Here is an 18,381-nt window from a genome sequence, read left to right as displayed (position 1 = left end):
TATCCTTCCAATATATTTTTTTCTAATCATATAAATGTATAATGCAGAAACACAAATTTACTAGAGGTCTTAATTTTATACATTTTTATAATTTCTTTTCCCCATAATTTTCTCCAAAATGTACATTTTAAAAACTTCACAATAATAAATGCTTTTAATTATGAATTCAGATGACACACATTAGACATCTGTGACCTGTAATGATCTTATTAAAAAAAAAAAAGCACTTTATTTCTCTATCAAATTTGCCACATCTACAATTAGTACATTTACTAAATTAATCACACTATTATAATGAATTAACTAAAATCCAAGGCTAATTTTTTTTTAAAAGGGTAACTTTTTCAATTATGGTCAGTCTGCTATAATACAACATACGTGCCCCTAAAAAAATAAATCACTGCACTATGCAAAATCATGCAATAAAACCACAGGGCTTATGGGGAAAATGAGGCTAAGGGAATAACACTTAAAAACTGCATCAGTTTCACATTTTTTAAAAAATGAACCTAATAAAAAAATGGTATCACAATTTTATACACATTAAATGGTTAAAAATACATATAGATTACAATAAATATGGAACATTATCTTGCAAAAGACCTGGGGCTGCTTATGGAAGTGGGTATTGGAAGGGCTGCAGAACTTGTGAGTTATGAAGCAGTGGAAGGAGGATGATCTGAAATTGGATGGAAAAGTTCTAACACCAGATGTGGATGGTTGGTTCTCATAACTCACTCACTGGTGAGCTGAGGTAGAGGGTAGATGTTTGAGGGACATGAGTGTGTTAAGGGTATTCCTAGGCAACTCAGATCAACTGGGTACAGTTTTCTGACTTTACCTAGTATTTCTCATAGATGAAACTGTGTATAAGAAAACGCTAAATTCACCACTATGCTCGTTATTTGCTAATACAACAATTGGAACAAACTTGCCTAAGCGTTATAGCAGAACGGACAGCATGTTGCATTTGAACACTATATCACTTAAGCATAGCTTTTAATAAGACAGAAAGGAAGACTAAAAAAATTACCCCAAAATACCAGACTTGAAACTCTTTGATAAAAACAGAAGTTAAACTCTTATTTTAAAAGTTAATTTGACAAAGTTCATAGGTAAGGTGATGAAAATGAAAATAAATTGTGGAATATCTGCTTTTATTTGTTATATAATTCATGATAAATTACTACTCTATGTACATTTATACTACTCTATGTATAATTACTTATCTTCCTTATATCTAAGATTTGGCCATACAGAAAAAAAAAGTAAAAAACAAAAACAGAATTAAGTAGTTTAAAATTAGATTTGCATTATTTAAAAACTAAATTCGCAGAAAGATATCCAATTTTATATAAAAAAAATGAGATGTTCTGACAACATAAGAGTGAAAAAATAGTATATTTCAGATAATCAAATACTTCCTAGTGTATATATTTTTAAGACCATGAAAAATCAAGTTTGTAAATTCCAAAGTTGCAATCAAGTAAACAAGCAAAATTTCCATTAACCAAAGGTATTTTATATATTTATAAGAAATAAAGCTAAGTTACTCAGACAAACTTTGGAAATGAAGACCTGTAGACCATTCCTTCCATGCTAGACAGAATAAAACTCAAATGTCTTTAATATTTGTTCAGCTTTTAAGGGCTCCTAGAAGAGGAAAAAAAAAATCACCTCTCTTGATAATGACTATGTCTTGCAACTCTCAGCCAAGAAATACAAATGTATTTTACCTATATTAGAATGTATAAACTTGTAAAAGAAAATAAAATCATGAAGGCACTTGGATGAAACTCCTTGACAATTAGTAATAAAAACACTGAGGTAGTTTGCTTCTATTTACGAGATAGAAATGGGAGCAAAACACTGAATTTCTGTCTAGGTTGAGGGAAAGTAAACATGTAAGAAAATCGTTGGGGGAGTGGTTCCCTAGCTTTAAGTTACTTTGTGTACCTGATATCTTCGTCTGTGAAATGGGGATAATAATAGTACCAACCCCATTGGGTAGTGTGGTATAAAGCCTAAAATTAAGGCTCAATATCATGTGCTGTCTTGATAAAATTGAGAGGATTACAAATGACCTAATTGCAAGTTCTCCTCCCCACTCTGCTCATTCGGATAAGGCCCCCAGGCCAAACAATCCCCCATATCAAAAGGACCAAGTACAATTCCTGTTTATCCCTGAGTAGCAGGTTTCAGTTTCCTATCAACCCATGGAAATTACTCAAAAAAGCCAATCAAAGCTTCCTAAAGGAACCACAGGGTGGGTACCTCACCCTCCTAATACTACAAAATATCCCTCCCACAGCCCCTAGTTGTTCACTCCAGAATGCAACCCCCACATAGCCCTACCTGGAATGCAGTGTTTTCTTCTCCTAAGCTGTGAGTCTATATAACTAATCAACCGTTGATCTCATCTGTCCAGTGTTGGGTGCTATATGTTTGGCCATCCCCATGACCCAAAACTGAGAATCCTTCCCTTACCAAAGGGGTGAATAGAAGCAATTAAAACAGGTAATGAGAATATTATGAGTTAATATCTGTAAAGCTCTTAAAACAGTGGCCTATTACCTACTAAGTATTTGCAATTATTAGAATTATATAACACTGAGTTGACAAAGTACAATGTAACCAGTCAAAATGTTTAAATCTTATCTAATAAGTTTAAGAAAAGATTTTTAGAATAAATCGGATTTAGAAAACTATTAGTTGGCTCACAGTAGTTCCTTAATTTAATATTTTGCTCAACGGTGACCCAGACAATTTAAAATTAAAAATAAAATTGGATAATAAAGACATTTAAAATGAGAAACACTCATCTATAAAGTAATTGGTTATATATAAGGAGTAGATGATCATTTTCAACAATTGAAAATTTAAAAAATCACTAAAAATGCAAAAAGTAATCAAGATCGCATTACTCTACCTTAAAAATAAAAACAAGTATTTAATATTTAACTCTTCCATATAGTAGTGTATTTAGATGACTGAAATTTTATTCACAATTGTTAAAGATAAATAATAATCTATAAGTATTTATAAAAAGCCAAAGGATATGTGTTTTCCATTTTTACTTCCCTTCATAATTGTTTAGAAAATATCTTTCTCTCCAACCACACAGCAAACACTCTAAAATCTAGGTCATATTCTGTATAGTTTTTTATTCTTCAAAAACCATAGAATGTATATATTAAGTGTAAAAATTAAATTATTTCATAATAAAACAATCTTTTTCTATCTTTAGGTCCTAATCAAGAACATCTCTACATTAATATACAATGCTCAAATTACATATTTGAAAAATCTTTGAAATTTATACAATGTTTTATCTACCATACAACATTGAAGTAGAGCAATACAATTGTAGCTATCTTTTCAATTAAAAAATTAAAGAGAAAAGTAATTTTATAATTATTAGTAAATACACCATGTTCTGAAAAGCAATCCTGGGATGACTGATATAACATACAGGAATATACTAGAGAGACAGCTATAAAATCTTCACTTATTTCCAGATTGCATACATCTTATGTCTACACATCTGAGTCCTCATTAACCACCAACACACACATTATTACTCCCTTGGCAATTTACCCACAGCTTCTATGGATATCTATTAAATCTATGAGCTTTTGTTTTCATCTCAACATGTCTTTAATTTACCATTTCATTTAATTTACCATCTCATTTAGATTTTCTCTCTGCACTATCCTTCGCTTAAATTATGTGTTCCACTCTATTATTTCAAAACAGTAATAGCTCTTGGATTTTAAGAAAATTACATGTTTATTGTTAAAACAAACAAAAGACAGTGAAGTAGATGGTAAAAATAATTTCCAGTAATCTTGCCACACAAATTAATATTATTAATTTTGGAGTCCGTCCTTCTGTATCTTTTTACCTTTTAAAAAACTGAAAATCAAAAGCTTCATATCATTTGGGAGGAAAAAAAAAAAAGCCTTTTCTACTCAAACCTAGTATGGACAGCTGTTCCCTTCAATACACAGATCTATACCCTAAGCGCTATCCAGTACTCTATCACTCACTGGTTTAACCAATTGCCTTGTTAACAGTAGCTCAAGTATTAAGCATTTATTGATGATACTTTAAAGGTGAGAGATGATTCAACTGGATAACCTCATACTGAGATAAAGGTTAGTCACGAAGGAAATAAATATAAAAAAGGACAAAAGATAACAAAGGATAATTTGTTCTTATTTTTTAGCTCCTAATATACAACACTGGCAGTGACCTTAACTGAAGGCTTGGCAGCCCAGCAGTGAGAAGTAAAGGGCTTTTTGCCTCTTAAATGGGTGTGGATGCAAGAGGGGGCAAAGGAAGCAAGCTGCTAGTGGAGTGAGTCTTTTAAGTGCTCCGTGACCCAAAATCGTAGGAACCAGTTAGAAAAAAAATGGCATATATTGTTAAATTTTTATTTTAACCTTGTCACTGCTTCCAGTGTTCTGAAGATAACTCTGTTTAAATATGAAGAAGAATGGCTCACCATTTCATCAGTTATTTTTATTTTATATGAGAATAAAATTACAACCAGATCTAGGCAATTTTTTTCCCCTCAGGCATGGGCCCCAATCCTAAGCTTATACCTGAGCTTCTCAAGTTTTTTATTAATATGAGGATAATAATTACCACTCATTTATTAAGGGAAGGAACTGTATAGCATTTTGAAATAGTCAAATAAAAAGTGCTATGTAAAAAAATACTATATTATGCTAGCTTAATCAATCATGCAATAACTGACAGGAAATATTCTCATACTTTACATTGCCATACTGCTATTTTAGACCAGGAAAATGCTTTTTTAAATTTTCTTTTTTTTTATGAGTCTCAGAGTCAAAAGCTGACTGCCCATTGCCATGGAGACGGTTCTATTTAAGGTGCTATGTTAGTCCTTTCTCCACAAGGGAAGGATAAAAAAGTGGTCAATAGGAAAACATCATTCTCCATGGTTTTAGAAATAAGAAACTACATATGCTTCTGAGGCAGCTGACATATAAAAGAATTCGTGAGTCGGGTAGGGGGGATAATTTAATACGGTCCATTATCTGTCCTGAATTAAATCAACATAGGTTAAATTTTAGTACTAAGCTAGGGATGATACAAGGGAAAACTCCCATTACCTCAAAATTAGATGTAACCAAATAGCAAAATAGAATTACTTATATTCAGTATCCTAGATAGAAATGCAACTAACTGAAACAACTCTCTCCTTTTCAAAGAGAGATCTTTTATGCTTTTATCTAAGGCCCATGTATATATAATATACATCTCTTAGGTTTATTTTAATTTTCAGGCTTCTTGATGTGTCTTTCTGACACCCCATTTGTAACAGAAGAGTAAGCTACCAGTCACAGGTGAAAAAGAAAATCCATAATTTACATGACTATTTAATTTTAACTAAGACTCAAAACAATTTTAAAAACCTATCTTTAGGATTATTTCTCCTGTTTAAGAAAACAAAACCATTAGAAATGCAAATTGCCAGTTATATAAACAATCACAGGGATGTAAAGAATATAGATAATATAGTCAATAATATCATAATAACTATGTATGGTGCCAGATGGGTACTAGACTTAGAGTGATTACTTCATAAGATATATAAATGTCTAACCATTATGTTGTACAGCTGAAACTAATATAATATTGTATGTCAACTACAATTAAAAATAAATTTTAAAAAATGGAAAAAATGGAAACAAAGACGTTCAAGATAATTTTCTTTTCCATGAAAGACTAAACAATCAACCTTCCTTGAAATAAAAATAATCTAAGATGGTAAGACCCATCAGAATCTATCAATGTTATTACCAAAACACTTATTTTTATATAAACAAGCAATTCCAAAAGATATTTTCATTTGACTTCAGTCATTAACAAACTTCTAAAACCCAACTCCCCCCCTTTTTTTTTCCTTAAGGAGATACTGAAATCCGGCAACAATAACATATTTTTCTTAAGGTTAGAGCATATGGTACTTGAAGGTCTCAAATTTGTAGCTATGTTTTTAAGACAGGCAAAAAGAATCTTGAATCAGTGTTCTACAGCTCTATCAAATAGTTAATTATCCAAACATTAAAATATATTAAAATTACTATAAAAAGAGAATGGAAGGAAATGGCCTTTTATAATAACAGTGTACTTGCTCCTTTTACGGCCATAAAATACGTACCTGTCACTGAAAAAGAGATGGACAAGTTATGAGTTTTACAGGACAAATTACTTCATTTTGATGACATCAGAGTACCTTTCACAAATGGTAACAGTGTTTTATTTAAAGTTAAAATTACTAAATGAACACTGCCACAACAGATTCAAATTTTAGCGGCACTCTAAAATAAGAAAGGCAACATCCTGTAGTACACCAATAGTGGGATCCTAAGTTAATTTCTTATTCAGTACTTTTAAAAATCCAATTGTTTCTATAAATATATGAAGTTCAATGGAGTTATCATAAAGGTATTGTCGACTCTTTCCATTTGCCACTGTGACAAATATGTTCTCTGTAAGACCTTTATTAAAGACCATTAGTAAAGGACACAAGAGAAAAACACACAGATGTCATGTACTTACCTTTAAAAGTTTAATATCAATAAAAAGTAAAATATTTTCCATTAATGGCTGCTTACACATGATGGGAATTTATTTTTTAAAACTAAGTGCATTAGGTTAGGGATTACTTCATAAAAGAGAACAAGATAAGGATGGTCATCCATATCAATGCATGGGTAATAGACATTTAATTCTCTCATATATAATCATAACATGCAATTATACCAAGAGTTGATCCAAAGAACTCCCTACCAGATCTAATTTGAAGCACACATTAAAATGCACAGTTGTCAGTCTTCATGTTAATAAAAATTCTGATTGACTGAGTATGGTCTGAATCTTGCACGTTGCACTGGCTGTGTCATTGCCCTGGGTATCATTAGATCTCAACCACGGGAAACGTCTGCTGCTTTACAAATGTGCAACCTAGATAAGTGGTGCCATGTTATATTCACTGATTAAATGCTCACTATGAAATTTTTGAAGCTCATCTCCATAAAATGTTTTGAATAACTAATGACTTTTCATTTTTAACTTACTGGCAGCTATCACTTATGCTCACCAGAGGAGGTATTTGTTTCCACTGAATTACCTTCCCCCCATGCACACTCCCCAGCACCAACATTCATGTATCCTCTATATGCGGGTATGTCCTACCCACGGAGTATGTGTGTTTCACTTACTACATGACACATTTCTTGAGTGCCACTGTGTTAATGTTGGTTGAGGAAGGGGGTTCAGGAATTAGGCCTTTAATGGACTAAGACAATGAGTTCAACATGTTAAATTTATTTACTATAGAAAAAGTACTCTGCTTGTTGCACTGCCTATCTTTAGTGACAAAGAGTGTCTACAGAATAACCATATTATTCTCTTAACTAGAGCTCAAAGACAGTATGAATAACAGAGCTCTGAAATTCTGACACTCGGACCAGCACGAAATACATTCAGATTCTTGAGTGATTAACTTTGTACTATAGCATATCAATCCAAACCATTCATATAAATTAGGTTTTGGAAAACCCTCAAAATGTAAATTTAACTAAAATCTAACCTTCTATAATATATGGCACTTCCACTGAAATCGAACAAGGTGTGACAATTTCGAAAGAGATAAAAAGCACTCTGTTTATTGTTAAATAATCTGACAAATGTGCTTTCAAGTATATTCAGTATTTACAGATTTGTAAAGTTTTACTTTGGATGCATCTAAATTATATGGTATCTATCCAGGTCCAAAAAAGACAGATCATTCTAATTAGAAGTTTTCACAAGTGGCAGTTTATTATATAGTCAGCTTTTGATTAACTTTACACACCAATGAAAGTACAGTTAGAATAATATAGAAAGTGTTTCTTAATAGGTACTATTACTATCTATATTTTAATAATGAGCAAAAGCACAATTCAGAAAAGCCACCTAACCAAGACCTCTGAGGCCAAATTTATTGCACTTTCTTCTATACTGGGAGGTTGGCAAACTGCAGACTGCTGGCCAGATCCAGCCCACTTCTTTTTGTACTGGGAGCTAAGAATGGGTTTCATATATTTAAATGATTGAAAAAAGTCAAAAGAATGTTCGTGACAGATGAAAATTGTATAAAACTAAAATTTCAGTGTCCATAAATAAAAGTTTTATTGGAACAAAGCCATGTCCATTCTTCAGTGAATTAACTATGGCTGGTTTCATAATACAAAGGCAGAGGTGAGTAGCTGTCACAGAGACAACTACTTAGGCCTAGTATTTCAGGCCTACAGGTCTAAAATATTTACTATCTAGCCCTTTACAGAAAATGTTTACCAAAACCCTGTTCTGTACTATTTGTCAAGTGAGGGGCATGATCTTGAAGATCCCTTTTGAGATCCAAATGTATGTTGCAATTTATCACACTGCTTAGATAAGAACCCTGATATCCTCACTCTGTATTCTTTCAGTGCCTAAGAGGTAGGAGCACTTACTGTTTGTTGAATGAATAAATAAGCAAATGAAAGATACTCATATAATGCGTAGTTTGTTTTATAAATGTTTGCTGCCTTTACTTTTCTTGCCTGCTTAAGAATACAAAGGCCATTAACAAGGGTAATAGTGTTGAGACACTGAATAGGCATAAAATGGCAATCTATATATTTTACCAAAGAGAACTGTTTCTACATTCCTATTTACCAAAACATATATTTTCCTTTATTTTTAAGGGCATTAAATATTAAACAGGTCTCTTGTTGTCTACGGCCATGTCACCCTGAACAAGCCCTATCCCATCTCATCTGGGAAGCTAAGCAGAGTCAGGCCTGGTCAGTACTTGGATGCAAGGCCACCTAGGAAGACCAGGTGCTGTAGGCGTAAATAAAAGAAAAAGGGATTGTAAGCAGACAAGGTCCTTGTAACCTGTGAGGTCAACCAAGGGTTGCCTTGCCTAAAAAAAAACAATTAATTAATTAATTAATTAAAAGTTTTTAAAAAATATATAAAAAAGCTAAACAGGTCTCCTGCAAAATCAAAAGAATACTTCTAAGTTCATGGTAATCTTGGGGTTCAATAATCAATGCACTTTGCCCAAAGAATATTAGAACCTGGACCTTGTAGTTATTTTAATAGCTATATAACATAAAACAATATCTCAAAAGATTATTAACTATATAGATCATATTCTATTTTAAAAAACTACAAGTTATTCCACACCCCAACTGAAAATTAACTAATTTCAAGTACTACATTATACAAAAAAAAGTTTTGATAAAAGAATAGTACTTGTGGTTTAGTGCTAAGATACCTTTAGCTTAGGTGATTTTAGTCTTGTTTTCATTCTTTTTCAGTGGAATAAATATGTTGGGCTTGTTTTCCTTTAACTTTACCCCAAAAAAAAATAAATAAATAAACAACTTATATGTCTAAATTTTGATGTTCATATAAAAAGGAAACTTTATGAGTAACTAAAATAATCATTTTTTTCACTTATGTTACCTTAAAGGTAACAATGGGTAGTACAAAAGAATATGCCAGCTTGATGCTAGCCATTGGTGATCCCGACACACCAATTATCACCCAATTTTTATTCCTTTCATTTCATCTCCTACCTGAATAGTGGACAGAACTGCATCAACAGTTTTCCTATTCAAGAGACACCATATGTAACTCAAAATGTTTCTAGACAATGTCTTATGCCACAGATATTATAGCAGTGTTGAATGAATCAATGTTATTGAACTAATGAATGACTGGTTGGGAAAGGACAAGGTCAAAATTTGCTGGGAAATGAGGAAAAATATATTCTGGGATTAGGAAAGAATGGTCACATAATTAATAACAGTTTATGTATATATAAAAGAGTTAACCCGGTAGGTCAAAACTGTTCAATGAGAACTTCAATTTGTTTCTCAATAGATGTAATATTATAGATAGAAAATTTTGCATTTCTAATATAAAATATAGTAGAAAATATGATTTTGAAACCACTCCTATTAATCTCTCAAACGATCAGGTCCTTTTAAATTTCATTCATTTTATATTTTATAAAAGTCTTTCACATAATGAAAAACATGAAAATCTAAGACAATGAAGTGTTTATACCTATAAAAATGAGCAGGCTTTGAAGTTAGACCTGGTTTAATTGAGTCTACTACTTACTGGTGCTCTGACCTTACCCAAGGAACTAAAGATCTGTGAGCCCTAGTTTCTTCGTCCATAAAATGTACTAATTTTTTATAGGTTCATCATGACAATCAAATGTGATGCATACGTAGAGCTTAAATACTTAGCACAGCCTATGGCACACAGGCAGTATTCAATAGAAGCTACTACTGTTATCGATATTATAAAACACATTTGAAAACTAAGAATTGTAGCCTTAGATGATTAATCTTCCACAAAAACCTAGTGTTAGTTAACCGTGAGTTAAATTTGATATATATTTGTATTTGGAAAGACAGATTTCATTTCTTCAATGGATTAGTTCCATCTCTGCCATAAAGAAACACAAATAAAACATATATCTAAGAAATAAGAATGTACATTTCCATTACAAGTAGCTATTAATTAATAGAGAAAATAAGTCTTCTCAAAATATATTTTTTACTTGTCAAGAAATCTCTGGCGCAAGAAATAATACGGCCCTAAATCAGATATTTCTATACTTGGTTGTATTCATTCATATATGACATGTTCAATACATTCTTTATGAAACATAAGGTTAAATGCTTGTCATTCCTTATTAAATTTGAGCAGCAAAAAACACAAGGCATTTCAAACCATCTTTGAATATCTTGTAATATTCATGTGTCCCTCAGGAGGCAGTCAATATCCTGGCCCATAGACCAATGAATGACTCACTTCTGGGTGGATCTAAAAAATAAAGGCTAGCTAAGGGGTTGTCCAGGCCTACAACCATTTCTCTGGTTCACAGTTACCAAGGGAGTGTCTGCTGGCCAAGGATATCACAGCTGGCTTGGAAGACTTCCAAAGTAAAAGACTTGGAGGGAGGTAGAAGAGAGAATGGATTAGCCTGAATTCTATGGGGAAATGAACCTTAGGAGATGGCCTACAGAAAATCTTGCAAGTCTGAAAGTATGCCCTTAAACTACTCTGAAACAACTGTCTCTTATAGAAGGCTAGCAGATTCCAGGAGGGAGGTACACATCCATATCAAAGCAAAGGCCATTTTACATTTCTGAGAAGAATCAACAGCTAAGGCCAGTGCCCTGATCCTCTTAAGTGGACTAGCATTCTTGCTCCATATCAGAGCTCTCTCCGAAAAGTGGTATAATATTTAACAGAAACATTCCCGTGGTCACAAAGATGATAAAATAAACCGTGCTACTGAACTTCTGAAAGTGTTTCTTATAGATAAAAAGAACAAAATATGGCTGTAAAAAATCAAAGCAAATAAATATATTTTGGAAAATGAGAACAGTTTCTATTTTATTAGATTATATTGCATCTAATATAAATATACTGCCAATATTTATAAGTGAAAAACACACTTAAATCAAAATCCAACTTTACTAAAAATAAATTTTCCATTAACCAAATCCCAAATAAGAGGCAACCTGGTAGGTAAAGATATACATAAGCTGTTAATTCTAATTCAATGTGCTAAATGCAATAAATTCAGTATACTTGGATAGGATGGCAGTCCTGAGAATAGAGGGAGAAGGCAAAGATTCTGCAGATTAGAAAAAGGCTTTTTGGAGATGTCACAAAGTTTCGAACAAAAATTTTTTAAGAAAAATAGGAATTCTACATTAACTATAGCTTTAGATATAAGATACACACTTACTTTTAAATAACTCATACCACACCTACTTATAGGTTTAAGGTGACTTATAAAACACATGACTAAATGTTTTAGCTTGGCAATATATTTACTGTATATAATAAATTCTACCTCCTCCCCCCACTCCCACTCCCATCACGGTGATGTCTAAGGAACAGTTTAGAGGTCTCGCCAGACTTAATAAGATAGAGTAAATAGACCTTTATGACCATGCCTTCAAAACCACACTGAATTACAGGTAGTTGTTGGCTTCCATAGTTTGTGTGCACAGTGTAACCCTTTACCGTGGCCCTGCCCGCCGCTCCTCCCCCACACACAAAGTGGAAAATGCTCTTTGATGATTGCAGTATTTAGGGATTCCCACACTCAGGGCTGTCCTATATCCCGTCTACAGTGGTTTTCTTTTCTTTATTGTAACAATGGCTATTATCAGTAGCCTATATTGATACTTTTCTTTCTTATGATTCTTTCTGATTCTTTCTTATCCCTTCTTTCTGTTGCTTCTCCCACACTTCTCAGCTTTCGGGGGGGGGGGGGGGAAGCCAACCTTGCTACTCAAGGCCTTTCTTCCCTTTTCATCCAAGAATCAACCAATTAGAGTGCGATGGGCATAATCTTTGGATCTGACCATTCTTTGGGTATTACATAGTACTAAGGAGATTATTCCTTCAGAGCTAAGAGATTTGTATTTTTCTCGTCTATCAGGTAAAGTTATGCTCACTAAAATTAGAGAAAGGTCATTTTAGTTAGCCTAATTCTTACTGTGGTAGCAGAGAAGTTTCTAGAATGTCATTAAAAAGGTGCTAGCCAGCATATACTAGGGATTCCCACACAAAATAGAGGTGACTAAGTTGGCCTTATCCACATTTTCTGTCAGTAGTATTAGCCTTTAATTTTCCCCACAGACACTCCTAAGATTATATTTAATGTACCTCTACTGTGAGGAACTCTGGCTCAACAGTTCTCAAATATTTTGGTCTTGAAACTCCTTCAAACTCTTAAAAATTACTGAAGACCCCAAAGAGTTTTTGCTTATATATGGGTTATAACTGTCAATATTTACTGTATTAGAAATTAAAACAAAAATTTAAATGTTTATTAATTAGTTTAAAATAATAAATCCACTACATGGTTAACATAAGCCACATTTTTATAAAAATATTTTCCAAACAAAAACAGTGAGAAGGGTGATGGTTATGTTTTTTCAAATCTCTTTAATGTTTAATAATACAAGTGAATTTCATATCTGCTTTGGCATTCAATCTAATGATATGCGTTGATTAAAGTATGTGAGGAAAATATGGCCTCAAACAGATAAATAGTTGGAAAATAAAAAAAGATAATTGTGAATATTGATACCACACCAAAACTTGACAAGTAGAGCTTTTAAATGTTAATTGCAATATGAAATCTGAAAGCCTATGAGTAAACTTAACTTTCTATATTTTGTTATATTAAAATTCATTTGTCTATTCTCTGTGTTGAATGGATCTTTTATTCATATATGATTTTGATAAGTATTTCCTCAAAAACAAGTAGAGTGATCCTGAAAACTCAAGGAAAACAACTGACTCTATTTTCTGCTAGTAATAAGAAGAATGGTCAAATAGCAAAGATTATGTCCACTGTGCTCTAATTGATTGGTTCTTAGGTGAAAAGGAAAGGAAGGCCCTGAGGAGCAATGTCTTTATGCATTGGTCATTTAGAAGTTATTGGTTCATTGAATTAAGCAGACATTCCAAATGTTGACACATTTTGTTATACAACATGAAAAAAAATCACATCCTTTAATGTCAAGTTCCCAAGAAGAGAATTTTGAGGATCTGGGAAGCTTTGAGGCTAATAATGGCAGACACATATCTTTTAAAATTCCAATATTTCCTTGAAAGTTTTAATTTTATCACAAGGAATAAAATTTTTTTCATTGAAATTTTAGGATCACTTTACTCACTTTAAAGAACATTTTTATCAGCTACTCGCATATGAACAACCAAAGTGTGTCTGACAGGTATTCTTTGCATTAAAAATGGGGTTACATTTTAAAAATGGCTAGTTTAGCTTGCAACTAAAACAACTGTACAAGTCCTTTCCTGAGAGACAACCAGTTTGCTACACTAGAAGTGTTTTATGCACTTCTCATTTGGTCACACAGGGTATCAAAAAGATGGAAACTCAAGGGTCAAGATTTAACAAAATTTAAGTTTTTACTGCTTTTTCAAGGACAATCTTAAACTGACAGGGTTTTTTTTTCCACTCTGAGTTTATGATATTGAAGAATACAATGACTACTGTTTGGTATCACTACCCTAACCTATACTAAAGGACCAGCACAGTTTTACCTCCAATGCTTTTGCACACAGTGAAAAAGGCAATAAAGTCCTAGTATGATTAGTATGATTAAAAAAATAGTTTTCACTCCCTGGACTCTTGAAAAGGTCTAGAACACCCCCAGGGTCTAAAGATCATATCTGACAATTGCTGCTTTACCCTATTAAGGAATTAATCAAACAACTGTTACAGAGATAATGAAAATAGCTAGTTAACTCCTACCCTTTCCCTCCAGTTGATCTGCAATAATATGCTAGAGTGGCTAAAATCCATACTTCCAATCAATATTACCTGGAGAGTTTTAGGTACCTACAGGCATTCCACAGATGCTGAAGCTGGGAGTGGCGATATTCCCTGGCAACTTTAAGAATGCAGGGGACAATAAGAATACAGTTTTGTTATTAGTTGTATGACAGAAGTCATGACACTTAAATTTTCTCAGTTGGTAAGAATCAGCTGAGATAATGTGAAAACAATTTAAAAATTGTGACAGTCTAGACAAACATAAGTTATAATAACTCATCCCTTCAAAAGGGAAAAAGGAAAGGGATAAAAAGATAGGGAGAAAAGATTAAGAGACTTTTACTTTCATAACTCTTCTCCCAAATCAAAATAATTCAAAATTCTTTGCTTTGCCCATAGATTTGCCCCATTTCTATTAAACACAATCATCCTTAACTCTTAGTCTTTTCAAACCAAATACCAATTTCCCTCATCTGCTAATGTGTCCGAAAAGGCAATTTTATTTAATTATTTGAAAAACCAAAAGCTACCCATTGGATTACAGTTGGGAGGGGGAGTAGAATACAAATATAAATATGCAAATAAAAAATGTTGGTCATTCTAACTAAAAGCATAATATCTTCACCTCTCATTTGCAGCAATAATTAAACAGGACAGAAAAGTGAAGACTAACCAAATTACTCTGTATTGAAATATACTGTCATAATATACAAAGAACTTAAAGTATACTGGGAAAGGAGAAAATAAATAGGCTTGTCCTTTATGGTTTACAAAGTATTTTAACATGCATTACCTCTCTCAAGCTATGTAGCAACCTGTAAGGCAAGTAGAAATTACCTACATTTAACAAAGAAAACCAGGCTTCAAGGAAGTTAATCAACTTGCCCCAAATTAAAAAACCTTTCAAAGACCTTACTATGAGCACATCTTGTGGCTTCCAGTATCACTACATTAGCAGTTATGTTTTAGCAGTTTGTTTATTTGGTGATAGGGACATGGGGAAAACAACAGAATCCCTTTTACAAATGAAATCTTATACTGAACCTGAACTATGAAATATGTAAATATATAAAACAATGATTTTTATAAGTGTCTTAGTGATAAAGTAACAGTTACTGATAATAAGTTTGTGTTCTCATAAGCAAAAATTTAACATGAATAAGTATGTACAGGAAGGATATTTTTAAAGGCCAGTGACCTCGAAATCAATGACAATCTTTCTCATCAATGTCATATTAACAAAAAAGTTCAAATATATGTACAAATGTAGCAGAACAAGTTTTAATTCAAGACCTGCACAAGAATAACATTGTAGCAAAAGATAATTTTGTAAATAATGTTAAAATTTTGTAAAACATTATGGGGCAGCTTTTTTAAGTTATAATTTTAAATGTACTTAAAAATGTAATCCAATGCAAGCATTTTTGTACACCAAAGCATTTTAGGGCTCCATTAAAAGCAGTTTGAAAACCATTGCACAGTGGTTTGTTGTCATAAATTCACTGCTTAATCTCTGCTTAGTTCATTTAGGACAAAATGAAGTAAAAAACACTTTCTGACAATCAAAATTATGTACATAATAAACCTGATTAACCAAGGAAGAACAGCCACTAATCCATAGTCAAAACAATCTATTCTATTTGTTGAACCATATAAGATTGCTATTAACTAACAATTTTGACTGTAAACTATGAGGTTCATATGGTTCAATCTAATACTTCCCATTTTATTTTTGCAGTTTCTTCACTTATAAATCCATCAAAAAGTTGTCAAAATAAGTGATTATATAAGCAAAGTAGGAAAGTGCAATAACCAATAAACACATATCACTAGAACTAAACAGATTAAGAATTTTAAAATGTTAAATTCTTTATAGTGCAGAGTTTTATTCACCTTGGTAGCACTAACTGCTTAATACTCAAAGTATATTGTAATATGATATCTTTTATTTATTGGAAAATGAGTGGACTGACAGTTACCTACCTTTCTCAATGCTGTTTGGCACTCCACTTTAAAATTTATCTAGTTGTCCCTGGAACTTCTTCAAGTAAAATGCATTATACTTCAAAACTCATTAACTTTTCCAAAGTAAATATAAGCATTTCCTCTTTTATTAAAAACTTTATTGAATTATTTCGCTGAAAACAAATCAAGTTAGACTTTGTAGGAGTTTTAGATCTGAGGACAGTTTTGTTTGTTTCCCTCTATGGCTTACCTTTCCATTCTTTTCACTGGCCTAAGGTTACCAAATTAGGTATATTTAATATTTTAAGTCTTTATTTTTGAGAACACTAAATCAAAATTGTAAAGGGATTACTAAGAATAAATGTGATTCCCATACAATATACAACTCAATTTTCAGATATTGGGTTCAACCAAATTATTTCATGTGAAGGTGAATCCAGTTCTTTTGAAGATTCCTCCAAATTCAACACACTGCAACAAATTAAGCCACTTAGAGAAGAAGGCATCATCATGTCACATATAAAGGTGACTCTTCTCCGATCACCAATGAGGATTATAATAGCAAAGAGTAATTCACACTGGGTGTGCATGAATTTCATTCTTCCATTATGAACTACACTGAACAAAAACTCAAAATGCTATGACTCACTTGGTTATTACTGAACACTTTATTAAGTGTAGAACACAAGATAAATTCAGATAATCACATTTTGAGAGTTGTAGATGAATTTTACTTATATACTTTCTATCAAAAAGAAAACCATCTATTAGAAATAAATCCCACATTCTATTTTTACAACGATGAAGAACTTAAAATGCTAAACACTTGATATCTTTTAAGAGCACTTAAGAATAGTACTCTTAAAAAGCTACAAGTGTTGCCAAGTCATGTCATAACTGGCTCAAACAGTCCCATTTGCATCTAAAGCCACTGCATGCTACTACATGAATCAATATTAAATACTCCTTGGAGTTACTAAAAATTGGAATATTGGCAGAGGAGTGCACAGTAAAATATGAAAATGGTGACTGTCCATTTTCCATATATCTCTTTCTTTTAATAATGTCTAGATATAATGAGGATGTCCTTTCTAGGCAAAATAGATATAATTTCTTTAAAAACTAATAGCTTCTTGGCCTTTTGGCTAAGATCAAGTGTAATTTCTTAAAAAGCTAAAAGAAAGATATAAAGAATACTAGCAAAGTGTGATGGATCCATAGCCGTGGTTCTCTCAAAAGAAAAATAAAATAGATTTTGAAGCCTAACATTTTGAAGCCTAACATTTTATTAGCCTATCAAATTGCCAGAGCCATTAAAAAAAATCAAAATCAATTAGCTTTTCCCTTATTCTGTTAAAAAAAAAAAAAAGTAACTAGCTGTTATTTTAATCAGGCTTGAGTTTAATCAAACGTGTCTCAAGCAACACTTTTTTTTTTTTTCATGTTAAAGACATAACATCACTTTTATAGTCAGGAAATAATAATAATTTTATGAAAAGCTTAGTTCAGATGACATCCGGCCCTGAAGTGAAAGAGTTAACATTCAACTAAGCTGATCTGCACTTCTGATCCACTACATTTTTCACAAGCTGCCTTACAATGAGCTGAACAAGTATCAACTGTAATTTGATCCCAGAGTTTATGGAAAAAATAACTGCACATACTCAACATGCACATTTAATAAAAATCTGTTTCAAGAAAAACATACCCAGTAAAAACAATTTAAGGCATATTTAATTGTTCGATTAACTTCAAAACTGCAATCCTTTTGCTTTCTTCACGCTCTCTAATAAAACAGAAAAAAAAAAAAAGCAGCAACCCTACTGCAGGGAAAAGAGGCTTGAAAAACAACTTTGATTGGCACTTGGCCTGACCCACAGAGGAAGAAAAACAGTTTTTGGACAAAGAACGCAAATATTTGAGCCTGCTTACTTACATGCATTTTCCTTTTTTTAATATATAAAGAACAACCTCAACTGAACTGTTTTTAGAGGTATTGACTA

General features: G+C 32.3%; 1 protein-coding gene across 1 annotated transcript in view; it reads right to left on the bottom strand.

The window, feature by feature from the left end:
- The window catches only part of SESN3 (sestrin 3), a 63,366-nt gene that overhangs the window by 43,638 nt on the left and 1,347 nt on the right, over nucleotides 1-18,381 (bottom strand). The gene's annotated exons all lie outside the window — the stretch shown is intronic.

The sequence above is a fragment of the Rousettus aegyptiacus genome, unplaced genomic scaffold (genome assembly GCF_014176215.1).
Source record: "Rousettus aegyptiacus isolate mRouAeg1 unplaced genomic scaffold, mRouAeg1.p scaffold_m13_p_5, whole genome shotgun sequence".
NCBI lineage: Eukaryota > Metazoa > Chordata > Mammalia > Chiroptera > Pteropodidae > Rousettus > Rousettus aegyptiacus.
This window is presented reverse-complemented; position numbering and strand designations above follow the sequence as displayed.